This window comes from Macadamia integrifolia, chromosome 11, assembly GCF_013358625.1.
Source record: "Macadamia integrifolia cultivar HAES 741 chromosome 11, SCU_Mint_v3, whole genome shotgun sequence".
NCBI classification, from domain to species: domain Eukaryota; kingdom Viridiplantae; phylum Streptophyta; class Magnoliopsida; order Proteales; family Proteaceae; genus Macadamia; species Macadamia integrifolia.
Genome location: NC_056567.1, coordinates 18,190,952 through 18,198,432, shown reverse-complemented (window position 1 = coordinate 18,198,432; position 7,481 = coordinate 18,190,952). Strand labels below are relative to the sequence as shown.

The 7,481-nt window shown below is 39.5% G+C and overlaps 1 long non-coding RNA gene across 1 annotated transcript; it reads left to right on the top strand.

Annotated features, from left to right (window-relative positions):
- Positions 1-4,154: 4,154 nt before the first annotated feature.
- On the top strand, positions 4,155-6,948 carry LOC122093588. The gene is made up of 2 exons (XR_006144499.1): positions 4,155-4,396; positions 6,671-6,948. It is a non-coding gene; the product is annotated as an uncharacterized LOC122093588 (long non-coding RNA).
- Positions 6,949-7,481: the final 533 nt, after the last annotated feature.

Below are 7,481 nucleotides of genomic sequence, written 5' to 3'. Positions count from 1 at the left end.
CTGGAAACCATGTTTTGGATTTGTTTCATATAATATATATACATGTGGCATGATTTTACCAAGATTGACGTGATCGAGAATTTTTAGATATCTAGTTATTTAGTAGTGTGGTGATGGTTGTAACATTGACAGTCTGAGGCACGGTGTGGTCGAGATGTGGATTCTGGTACCATGGGCTTAGAGTTTAGTTTTACAATTGTGGCCACAGATGCATGACTGGATGCTATGGTTGTTATGGATGCATGTAGCTTGCATATGGTTAGAATTCACAACCCCTTGCCAACAGGGGGTAAGATATTAATAAATCCCACTCGGTGGTAGGTCATGGAGGATTACTATGCCCAGATACGACGTATTGTATCCTGAGAGGTCATAACATGGTATGACGTACTATACGCATGACTGTCAGACAGCATGGGAGATCAAAGATGACGTGGGATTCTAGGACCATGGCTGTCAAGGTTTACTATTTAGGAGTTAGCTGGGGGACCGAAGTTCTTTCCAGGACTGGTTGACTCTTTGCAACTAGCTTGTATCTTTGAGGCCTGACTTACTGGGAAGGGGATACCACCTATGTTTCTTATAACACTTAAACTCAAATATGGAGACTTAGTAACTAGGGTGGAATTTAAAATAATAAATGGTTCATGTGGATTATGCATATGGGGTATTTTGATATGGCTCATGAGTGAGCATGTGGTTGCATCATATTTGGATGTGTGTGCTTGCTTGCTCACCCCTCACTAGGCTTGTGAAGCTCACCCCTCATTGATTACTCTTTTTAGATGGTGGAAGCGGAGCTGAGACGGACAGGTGATCAGAACCTATTGTGAGGCCATGTCTACGAGACACTATGAAGATGGATGAGATTTTCCTTATGCTAGTGTATTTATTATTAATGTATTGTAAGATGTACATATTGTTGTAACCTGTGGAAAATTCTCATATTGGGCTTGTATTATTTGTATCATTGTAGAATTGATCACCATGTATATGCTTATTATATATTGTGTATGTGTACTCTGATTTATGATAGATAATCTTGAAAGCTTGTGCAGGTGGTAGACTATGTCTGTGATCCTAGTGAAGATTGGGTTGGGAATCCAATGCCGCATACCTTAGCCTAAATTTGAGACATGGTGTGACAAAACTTCTCTCCCTATCTAGATGCATAGCCTGTATTCTTTTTACGCATCATTCGGGGGTGTGGTGATGGTCGCGGTGCCTCAGCCTGCCTTTCCTTCCCCTACATGGGTGATCTTCCCTGGGACTCTGAGTAAAGGCTAAGGGTGAGCGGTGCCTTGGCAAGCTCATTCTTGTGGGAGGACTGGGTCACCTTGATGGGACAGTTATCCTCAGTGGGTCAGTTCTCTGTGGTATGGATCCCCTTACTGACCCCCAATGGGCTGATACTTCTATGACCAAGGTTTCTCCTCTCAAGACATCGAGATGTTGAGTTTTCGTGTTAGGAGTCATCTAAAGTTTGGTAGGGAGCGGGGTTCGTCATTGGTGCACATTGGCAGAACCCATACGATTGCCCTTGTCTTTGTGTTGATTGGTCGGCGGTGGATCATGGCAGTGCGTGTTAGCGGAACCCACACAGCCTCTATCTCTATGGCGGTCGATGAGGTGCAGATCCCTACATTGCATTTAAAACATCCATTAACCTACTTTCCCTAACTCAAATCAATTCCAGCTTTTTCAAGAATTTATAAAACTCATAAAAGTTGTTACAATAAAAAAATCAGATAAAAAATCAAATTCTATATTCCTCTGTCACTACCCCATTCTCATGTATAGAAAAATTCCCTTACAGACTACCTATCCGAGTACATAAATTTTTTGATGTATCAAATCAACTCCGGATTTAATGAAAATTTTAGAGGTCACATGAAAATATGTATATACTCCCAATAACTACCATATCATATCATAAAACAATCCCTAACTGTGTTCAATAATATAACGGATCTCGGATTACTGTTCTATCCAACCCAGAAAATACTCTTGTCATGTCAAAATCTTATTTTCTCTCCCATAAAAATCATAATCCAAAATGCATACCTTTAAATCATGATTTTTTTCATGAGAAATTCATTTGTATATTAAATAAAAAGAAGAAAAAAGAATAATGTACACAAGGGCAAGGAACACCCAAGAATATAAGAAAAAGAGGAGAGAGGGGAAAGACTTAATCCACCTTCGACATTGCCATCAGCAGATCAAGCCATCAAGCCTAACTCCTTCATAAGAGAGAGAAAACATAAAAGCAAGCTACCGCAGTTTGTATCTTGGATGACCCGAGGCATCCATATCCAAGTCTAACTTGACCAAGGCCGGCCAGGAGCTAACATGGGATGATTCTTCAAACCGAGTAGCTAATTTTGATAGAAAATTGGCAATTGAGTTAGCTTCTCGATAACAGTGAGTGATCTTCCACTCCAACCCTTCAAGATAGAACGAGCAATTTATCCACCATTGGCGCACTCTCCATGGCACTTTCTTTTTCAACAATAGAGAAACCACCGTGATCAAGTCACATTCGATCCAAAGCTTTTGCACCCTTAACGTTTTTGCATGCTCAGTTCCTGAAATAATGGCTAAGAATTCAATTTTGAAGTTTGTACAAACTCCATGATAATCTCTAAAGTTTGAGATCACTTCTCATTCCGAAAAACACCCATCGCATCTGATTTGCCTGGTTTTCTAGAGAGCAACCATCTATGTTTAATTTCAACCACTCACTTGAAGGACCACACCAAAAAACTTCAACATAAACTCTATGCCTCCGCTGAATCCTGAAAAGCCCAACCTTCTTGTACACATCAGGTCTTCAAAGGAAGCAACCACTCCTGTGCGAGCTAGAGATTGACAACAAATCTCACTTTTAACCCTTGCAAAGCATACCTTCATAGGGTTGCAAATTCCTTTATATCTCCTAGAGTGCTTCTCCAACCATATAAAATATGGGATCAACACAAAGCCCTTTTGCCATACTCCTTTTAAACTCACAGATTTCTCTTGGAGCTTCCACCAAGAAATCAAATGGTCATCACCTGCATAGGTGGTCCACTGCACCCCAAAGCAACCACAAAACATCTTCCACATCAAGGAGGCAAAGCTACACTCATAGAAAACATGGCTTTTACATTTCTCCACTTGACCACACAATTCACACCTAGAAGACAATGGAACCCCCCCTTCTTTTCACATTGTCATCCAAGGCAAGCTTTTTATTCAATAACCTCCAACCAAAAATACACTGACGAGGTTGAATGGAGGATTGCCACAAAAGAGATGACCAGCTCACCTTAGGCAACCTTCTCCTAATTGACTCCCAAGCTAATTTTACTGTAAATGTTCCCACCGTGGTAGGATGCCAATGACACACATCCATAGTGTCTGAAATATGAATGGCCTTTGCCTGCTAAAAAAATTTCAGCCATAAAAACTGAGCTCACAGGAGGGAAGATCCATCTAGAATTGTGAATGAAATCTAAAACTCTAGCTTTCAGATTCATAAAAATTCCACCACCAAAATCAAACCTCTCTTCAGTAGATGATTTGTAACACCCTGATTTCATAACCCCTAATCCTAGAGATGGAATTTTATGAAGAAGGGTATTTGGTGGAAATTAACTAATAAATTAATCGAGTAGAAGAGAGAGATTGAATTGAGGATCCAAATGAAGGTCTTGAAGGGGGATTAGGAGTGCCCATAATGATAAAAAGAGTCTCACATAAGGTGGGTAAACTTTGGGTAGAAGATGGACATCAATAGGGTGGGAAAGGCAGAACCGGCTGGAGAAGGTTCTGGGCAACAGGCCTGCCTGTCTTGGGGATAGAATGCCCAGAATTTACAATTTTCCTCTGTGGGCCCCACCAATTAAAATTGATTTTCACCCACATTTTACCATATATAAAGGAGTTCTTGGAGGTAATTATGCAGGTGGTTTCATGTCAATACCTATTTTCTACCCCAAGTTTTTAAGATTTAAAGAGAAAGGCAGAAAATGAATTTATATGAAAAACCGGCCCAGCCAAACAGACCTTAGTCTGTTTAGCCTATAAATAGGAAGGGAAGGAGAGTTATTTCTCTCCTCTCATTGCCGTGAACAGAAATGAAATGCAAATGAGAAAGAGGAGAGGAAAAAGAGAAAGAAGAACAGAAAAGAAGGAGAAGGAAGAAGAATAAGAGAGGAAGAAGAGGTGCATCAGCCTTCTTGCTGTTGTACACTCCTACGGTTGCTGCCTTGCAGCCATGGATGCTGCTGATGATGCATGCAAGCATCTGGTACTCTCCACAACAAGTAAAAGCTGCCTTGGTCTTGATCCAACTGAAGATTTGATTAAAGGACTGCTGATCAACTGCATGCATGTATCAAGAAGCATAAAAGTGAGAAATCTGAACTTTAACTTGTAAATTCCAGCTAGGGTAACAATTGGTTGGTATAGGGACATGATAAATATGAAATCTAAAGTGGGAAATTACTCTCTACAACTGAATCCCCAAATTTGGACCCAATTTGGGAATCGATTTAGCTATGGACTTGTCCCAAGAAACCCAAATCCATTGGGTTTTCCCAATTTCAGTAACTTAACATGAAATTGAAGGTGTGAAACACTCATGCAAGGTGGAAACTTCACATGCATGGTGCTAATTTCACCTGGGAAAGAAAATACTCAATTGTTCTTCTCTGAGAAGCAAAATCTGGGCTAAAGTGGGGATTTTGAAATTACTATGGAGTATGGGAATTCAAATTGAGTAGGAAAATAGTTTTTATTGATGCAATTAAGGAGTATAAACATGTTTCCAAAAGTAGAATAATGAAAATAAGCTGTTCTCAAAATAGGTCTATAGAACTACAGAAAAATCTATTCTACCAGTCTAACCGGCTGGAGAGTTCTAGGATGACAGGCCTACCTATAAAAGCTTGACATAATGGAATTCTTGAGTTCTTTGGTTTGTAATTGATCAACCCTGAAGTGTTCCAAGTTAATTAAAATATCGAGAAGAAGTTATAACCATGATCTGACTTGGTCAAACAGAAGAAAAGGGTAGCAAAGAAGAGAAAGAAAATATAGGAGGAAAATAACCAACTTACCCCTATTACACCAATGCAAGTAATTCTTGGGGGTAAAAACCATCTTATCATATTCAAGTAGATGGATAGAAGTTGGGAACTTTTAGGATCAGCCCAGTAACCCAAAGATGAGCCAAATGGCTGTGTGGGTTGGATAGATGCCCACTTAACTGAATAGGAAGAATTCAATTATGGTTGAGCTTGAACATAGGCTTTAATGAATTTAGGGAAATTATTTTAGGGATAATTACATTGATGATTAACCCATATGTATATGTACCTTGTTGATTACGAATCTTATAACTACAGTTGTTGAGGATACATGAGGCTACGACATTAGTGAAGGATTTTAGATATGAAACTTCACGTGAGGGGTGCTTGATTTTATATTACGGAGTGTTTTACCTTATTTTCTATTTTTGCATGAATTATATGTATGTATGATTTATTATGTTGCTGCTATGCATGTTGTTGCTATTAGTATCTATTACCTTGTGAAAATGGATTGGTAAGACTGTGGATAGGTTTTTGGACTGCAGAGGTAAGTGAGGTAAGCCATTATGATTATGTGATTCTGTGTTGTGAATATGGAATGTAGTTATATGGATAAGATTCACAATTGTAATTATGATATTGAAAATTTGGGGTGCGGTGTGGCCGAGGTGTGTTTTGGTACCGTAGGCCCAAAGGTCAGTAGCATAGTTATGATTGTGAATCTGACGGTCTAAGGCATCGTGTGGCCAAGGCGCATTTCCGGTACCATGGGCCTAGAGGCCAGAGGATGTGCGATGTATGATGGGTAGTAATGATTGTAACATCGACTGTCTGAGGCACGTTTTTGCCAACCATGGACTTAGAGGTTGGTATTTTAGTGACAACCACCGATGTATGATCAAATGCATGTAGAATGCGTGGTTAGGATTCATAGACCCTGGTGCTACACCCTTGCCAGTAGGGGTTAGGTACGAACTAATCACAAGGGGTGGTACAGTGCGGGTGACCGATGGGTTTTCGCGACCGTAGCTACATACCTTCACAATACGGGTGATCAATGGGATTACCAAGACCGTTACTATTCTGTAGCTCGAGTGACCGATGGGATTGTCGGGACCAAGGCTGTAGGGTTGGGATTACTCATCAGGGGTTTACGGGGTGGCCGATGGGATTGCAGGACCTACAAACTCCTAACTTGCAATCTAGTTTGTATTGTTGGGTGATTGATGGGTTTTTCAGGACCAGGGATATAAGCTATATTGCAATATAGCACAAATACCCTTGACTTAGTAATTGTTGCTAGGTAAAGTATAATAAAACTAGATCATGAGCATCATATGATTTGTTGAGCATGCGTTGTTTCAATTGTACTAGTTTTCCTGAGCATGATTGCATTCTTTATCAACTTGTGCTTGCATTATTCATCAGCTTGTGCTTACATTATTCATTTGTCGGTGTTTGCATTATTTATTTTCTTGTGCTTACATTATTTATTTGCTTGTGCTTGCATTATTTGTTTGTGTGTGCTTGTATGCTCCCACCGCTCACTTAGCATACCCATGCTAACCCTCCCAATCCTCACTCCTCCATAGGTATTGAAGCTAAAGCAGAAGTGAGCAGATGATTCATCGGAGATGAAGAAAAGATCAGAGAGTGATTATAGACAAGGACTTTTGATACTTTGTGCATTATAATGTAAATTAAATGTAAGTGATATTATGCAATTTGTTGTAACCTATGGGAGAATTATTAATGGGCCTGTAATATTATAAAGTTATCATTGTAGCTGATCACCACATGTAAGTTATGATCTTTATGGAATTTTACTTATACTCTAATTTTATAGTTGAGTTAGTTGTGGGTTTGTTTATTACCTACATCCAGATCCTAGGTGTTGGTTGGTTGCTTGGATTGGAAATTCCAGTGCCTCATGCTTATGCCATATGGAGGGCAGGGTGTGACATGTTACATGATTTCCCCAGCTGACAATCCATCCAAAATATTATACTCTTTCCATTTCCTATCGTCCAATGCTCATTAGAGGCCACAAAATTCCACACCTTCTTAATACCCGGCCGAATAGAGGAAGCTATATGGCCAGTCTTGAGAAAGACATCAGCTTTGAAAAGACGACCCCGAAAGAACTTACTCATGAAAGAATCTCATGCTTAATTGTTAGGATTTAAAATGTAACAGCAAGCATACGGATTAGTGTAGCTACAGGTCGAACACAGGGAGAGTAGCCACTTTATGTTTTCGCTTCTTTTAATAATACGAAAGTGAACTGATTAATGATTATGATCTAATTCTAATTACTATCCTAAACAAATGTATCTAAAATAACGACCTAAGCAGTCGTCATCTAAGAATTTAAACACGCAGGCCACGCAGTTAAAATTAAAT